The following is a 6,000-nucleotide window of genomic DNA, read 5'->3' on the forward strand; positions in this document are numbered from 1 at the left end:
AACTTATGTCTGCACTAAAGCTTGCCTACTGATACTCTCAAATCCAGCTCCTATTCTTCTTTACAGTATCCAACAAGCCTTTCCTGCAGTCCCAATTCCTGTGCTGTTAAAAGCTGGTGAAAATGAACTTGACTCCTCTCCTTAAAAGAAATGTCACCACATTTCCTGAATTTGCAAAACTGCTAGTTATGACATGGGCAGAAGTTTCCAAATAAATGTTAAGTCTATGTCCCTGAGAAGTAGGATGGTTTTACAATCAAAGTTCCTCAAAAACAGAATTCAGGAAGTCTCGTTAGCTCAGCTAACTCCTTTAATCACTGAAAGAAGATTTAAAAAGAAGCAGAATTATCTCAGGTGGCTACTTGTAAGTTAGGACATGATGAGCATCTCTTAGCACTGTTGCCATAAACAGAAGGACTAAAAAAACCCCCAAAACTTAAAAGAGCCTGGAAGTCGAGAACAATAACGGCAGGCCTGACAGACCCACAAAGATTTTACGCTAGCGCGTGTTGGCTTTTTCCGTATGCACCAAAAACCTCATTCTAAGTGCTCCTTTCATGCCACTTACTGTCAAAAAATCCAAGCCCTGTGCCTCAGTGCAATTCCGTGGAAGCAACTACTGCTGTTCCCCTTCTGCTTCTCATTACTGTTTCCAGTGCGTCACAAGGAAAGTATTCAGAGTTGGGAAAAGATGGTGGCACTCTGCTCCAGTCCCCCCCATTCTCCCCTCAGTGCTCAAAATACAGCTCTGAACGCACGTCCCATGACAGTCTCGGTTCCAGCTGCCACCCCCGGCCAGCTGCATGAGCTCATCCAGGAAACGGCACAGGGTACAGCTGAAGCCCAAACAGGAGCTAATGAAAAACTTCTGTTGAACTGTGGCGGATTAGACAGTATCTACTCCAGCCTACAGCTGATGAAACAGGATATTACTACTAGATTACTGTAGTACTCAAAGCACCAGTCATGGACAGGACCTCCTCAGGAACCCTGGTTTTCTCTGTTTAAGAACTGCAAATACTCTGAGGGGGGTGGGGAGAAAACCCCACAAATCCTCCGATTAGAAAAAACAAAATCTGCGTTTTTCCATGATTAAAATGAAACACCACTATATACACCGGTATCAGTTGAACACAATGTTTTATTGATATATTTACAATTTTAAAGCCATTTGAAAGCCTACCAGTGCCTCAATCACTGTAACATACATTCGAAATACTTATAAACTTCCGTGCTTGAGTTAGGGTTTTTATCATGGAAAATCAGAGCTCCCACTGCCCCTCAACTCACCAGGACACGGGTCCAGCTGCGCCTGCCCCCCACCGCTTTGTGGCGCTGAGCAGCCTTGAGATGTCTGTTCCCTGCCCATGCCATCTTCCCTCACTCCGCACCCACAGCCCTGCTGGAGGGGCCCCAGCTGCCAGGGCTATGGGGCCAGGACCCCTCCCTCGCTGGGGGGGCCTCAATCCATGCCGCCCTCCCCCACCACACTTACCTGCAGGAGCTGCTCTCCAGGCTGCAGCACAGCCATGTACGTGTGTGAGAGCGTGCGCACACGGCACCCCTGCCTGCCTGCCCCCCTCCCACTCCCCTTAGCCCCTTGCAGGCCAGAACTCTGCTAGCTTGCAAAGGGAAACTCACCTTAAAATGAGAAAATCCAGATTTGACTGTGTTTTTCCATGACAAACTGAAAACCTGGATCCCCGCTCATCATGCTAAGCACCATACAAACACAGAAAAACAACAAAAGTAGAGTCCCTGCCCCAAAGAACTGACAACCAAAGACAAGAGATGGATATACATGGGAGAGCGGAGAGGTTATGCGACAATCCCGGTCAACATGCTAAGCAGTAGCAGCAGGATGGAAAAAGCAATCCAGTTCCTTTTGCAGAGACAGTAAACCTCACCACGAGTCCACCCTCACTCGGACTTAGAGACAACTCTTGCTGACGAGCACGCAACAATTCCCACGGGCATGACTGTCTACGACAGGACTCGCCAAAACGGGGCCCACAGCCCACCTGCAGCTCGCGAACGTCTGCGTGCCGCCTGCACAGGGGCTCTAATGGTGGCTGTTCTCCGCCGCGCCGACCGACACAAACTGCTCGGTACGAACTGACACACATCTTCGCGGCAGCCCTGGGCCTCTCTTTATCCTAACTTGGTATATGTAAGGTACATTGTGTTAAATCCAACTTAAACTGAGCACCATGCCCCACTGAGCCTCTGCTGAACATAAAGGTACAGCACTGCAGCCTTGTGTGGTTATCGACCCCTACTGTGATGCCCTGTCCATTAAGTGTCCTCCACAAACCACATTTGGGGAACCCCTAGTCTACAACAACTACTTATTATTTCACGTTCATCGCTGTTCCTAAGTCTACCCGTGGTAGATCTAGAGAGAATGGCTGATGGGGGGTAGAGGGAATTAAAGTTAGAAACTGAAAACAGATGAACTCCAAAATGGTACTGAACTCTATTCAAGATATGCCTTTTTCAGAACACAACTTTAGATTAAATAATTGAGACCAGTGGGACCATTATGACCATTTAGTCTGACTGCTTGCATAAACTCAGGCCACAAACTTCACTTCCTACATCATGCTTAATTTGTGACTGAGCCACAGCAAATCTTCTGAGAAATAACTCTGGTCTCAAGTGAGAAAGAGTTCACCAAACTGCCTGGCAAGGTGCTCAATGGCCAACTGCCCTGCCTCTAAACCGACTGCATTTTATTTGAATGAGTCCAAGCCAGATCTCCAGTTACTGGATCTTGCCGCGTGTCCCTCTGCTCTACCGAAGAGCCCTTCAGCAGCAAAAACCTTCTTCCCTTGTAGACTGTTAGCAGCTATGATCAAGTCATTGCTCAACCGCATTTTAGATGACTTTTGGAAAAAATTCTTTCCGAGTTCTGGAAAGAGGAGAAGGTGCGATGCCAGGCTAGAGATGCCATTCTGCATCTCACTGCTGCAGAATGCAAATCCCTTGCAGTTTAGAAATGGAAACTGCTCGTGTTACATTTTTCATTTTCCTCTGTCACTCTGAAGCAAGAATAGCCACAGAATTCACCACTCTCTAGAGGCACCAGAAGTCATGGACACACATGTTCATAAATCACCCGGACAGTGTTAATCTGTAACCAGGTTGCAGGTGTGTGGAAGTTAGATTAGGAATTAAAAGCTATTAAGAGCAGAAATATGCCAGGTGTATGCAAGTTTGAAAAACAAATTAAGTAGTTTACAGGCCTAAACCAAATCTTTGCTTTGGATAGATCTGGGGGTCAATGAAGTCATTTCATGACTGACATGCTTCTTAGTTTAACAGTGAAGAAAGGGAAAATGCCGTTTAACTCCTCAGTTGCCAGCTGCAAGCTCCTGGCCCACGCGCGCAGGATCCCAGCGCTCCAAGCTGCAATCTCCAGGGTGCCCCGAAACTCCAGAAGAGTGTTTAGAGCTGGGCGCACAAACTCCACAGCTTCAAGGCTCGTATTGGAAACCTACACCTAATACAGAGATACATTTACACAAGAGTTGTAATGAACTGAGACACATGCACACAGCTATTTTGACTTGGAGGCTCCATGTTTATACACTGCTTGACCAAACACAGGCAGGAAAAAGGATAAAAAGCATATCAAGACTAGGGAGAGAAAGGGTTGCTTTCTCTGAATTTATCAGTGGAGTAACCACTAGAGGAAGACAAGCATTATTCAAGATAAAGGGCAGCACAGTGAGGTTTCGTGAGCTCCCAACAGGAGTAGCGTAGACAAAACCCCAGTGAGTTTAAGTTTTCTATACTGCTCGGTGATAGTACACAAGTCCTTGAGAATGGTCACAACTCTTAACACAGTATAGCACAGGGCTGTCATTAAAATACTATGAGATCTCAGCAGGTAACATTCACACATATAAGGAAAAAAACCGGTCAGCTCAGGTCCCAGATCAAGAACGTGGCAACACCAACTCCCACCCTTCTGATAAGGGCCATCCTACCATATCACAGCTGGTGGCGGCTACTCCAGGGAGCGAGCCCAGGGCATCTGTACACACGTAACACTTCTTTTTTGTTATACCTGCCATATAGCTGTTCATCCTGTTATGCTTATTCTGTAGGCTCTGCCCAGACCCATGGCGATTTGCAGCGTCCTGCCGTTTCTGGAACTTAAGCAGTGTGTTATCCAAAGGAGAAATCTGGCTTAAGGACCAGACTGAAAGACAGGAATTCCTGTACCGCAGTCTTGCTTTGGCACCAATTCCTTTTGTGGCCTGGGGCAAGTCAGTAATACATTTTGCCAGTCTTCTCCTAGTAATATAATGGGGATTACTTGCGTCATAGGGAGGTTGAGAGCCATTGTGCTTACAAAGAGAGCTGGAGCCAAAAAGTGCTAAATTACAACAGAGTCATAGTGACAAGAAACAAAAGCCTGATACAACTTTCCCTGAGCACCAGCCCAAGACACTAGTGTTCAGTTCATACGTTTGCAATCTGTGCCTCTTTATTAACAGACTACATCATCATCAGTTGAGCTGTTGCACTCACATTTTAAGGCTGACAAATCAGAAATGTGAAGTTTTTCTTACAAGGAACTCATCCGGACTCACTTTTATGTGAGCTTCTTTTGGCATTCGACCCCTGCTTCCAGTTCTCAGTGCAGAGCAACAGCAGAACACACAACAGCGTTGGTGTGATGGAAGTCCGTACAATACGTGACCCAACAATTTTAATGGACACGTAGATGATTCTAAGACTGTCCTAATGAAACAGCAGCGCAAATACACAGTGCAATTTAACAAGACATGGGGAAGGTCATCAATGCAGCCTTCCATGAGGGTGACCGCTCAACGGCATCTCAAAGCCTGGGTGCCAGATCCTGCTCCAAGGACTGTTTGTATAAGTGACATTTAACAAGCACTGATAAAATGTATGATCTGCCCCGAGATGGACACTAGAACGCAGCTCTTCCTCCCTCACTTGTGTGTCTTGTCCATTAAACTAGAAAGTCTTGCTCAATCTCAATCCAGGTGCAATGAAAATGATTACTTTAGGCAAACTGGCACAGATTCAAAAGGATGGGGGGCACCCCCCACAGCTTATAGCACAGAGGGCATTTAGGGCAATCTCCTAGTAAGTAGACGTGGGTCCATATCCCTCAGAGGAAGAAATTAAACACCCATATCTACCGCATCCTAAGCGAGTGCTCTAACCACTGAGCTACTGGATAAAAGGGAGGCTGCACCATCACTACCCTTAATTTTATATGAAAGCAACTGCTGTGACTGCACTGCATGTAGAGAATAATCCAGCGCATGCAGCAGAATGAGCCCCTTGGGCTAACGAGGCAGAGGACCATCTGCTTGCAGACTCCAGCACAGTTTACATGTGAACTAAAAGCCCAGGCACAGAGCCTTGTCAAGACTCAGGTGTTTCTTGACACATGCACAAGCAGAACTTTAAGTGCCTGGGGACTTTTAACATTGAAAACGTAAGTGCCTGAGGACCTTAGGTGTTTCTAGGGTTAGAGAGCAGCTGAGCTGCTGGTTTGAGGGTCTAAATTTAGGTAGAATTTAGGGGCCTAATTCCAAGTCCTTGTGAGACTCTGGACCTGGAGCCTAGAACAACGGGTCTAAACTTTAACAGAATTTGTAAGTAAGCTGCGATGGAGAAATCCCATAACACGCAGTGAGCTCTCAGCAGGGTCTGAATTCTGAACCATCAGCAGAGAAACCAACAACTGGCACCGAGGTGCATTCATGCTGGCAGGCAGCTGTAATAAGTTACTACTGCTTACAGTAACTGAAACTATAAATGCAGCAGCCACCCCTTTTGCAGACAGTATACCCAAACACACAGATAGAGCAGGTGCTTTCCGAACAGCGGTCTAAGACATGACTTCTACTGCCAGGTCTGCCAACAGGGACCTCACAACATCTCTGTTACCTCATCTGCAAAATGGCAAAAATCTGTGCCGCCCACTAGAGCTCGTAAAATGCTTGGAAACAC

At 46.5% G+C, this 6,000-nt stretch overlaps 1 protein-coding gene across 2 annotated transcripts in view; it reads right to left on the bottom strand.

The window, feature by feature from the left end:
• The window catches only part of IQGAP1 (IQ motif containing GTPase activating protein 1), a 131,690-nt gene that overhangs the window by 124,888 nt on the left and 802 nt on the right, over positions 1-6,000 (bottom strand). The window lies entirely within an intron of this gene.

The sequence above is a fragment of the Alligator sinensis genome, unplaced genomic scaffold (assembly GCF_000455745.1).
Source record: "Alligator sinensis unplaced genomic scaffold, ASM45574v1 scaffold407_1, whole genome shotgun sequence".
NCBI lineage: Eukaryota > Metazoa > Chordata > Crocodylia > Alligatoridae > Alligator > Alligator sinensis.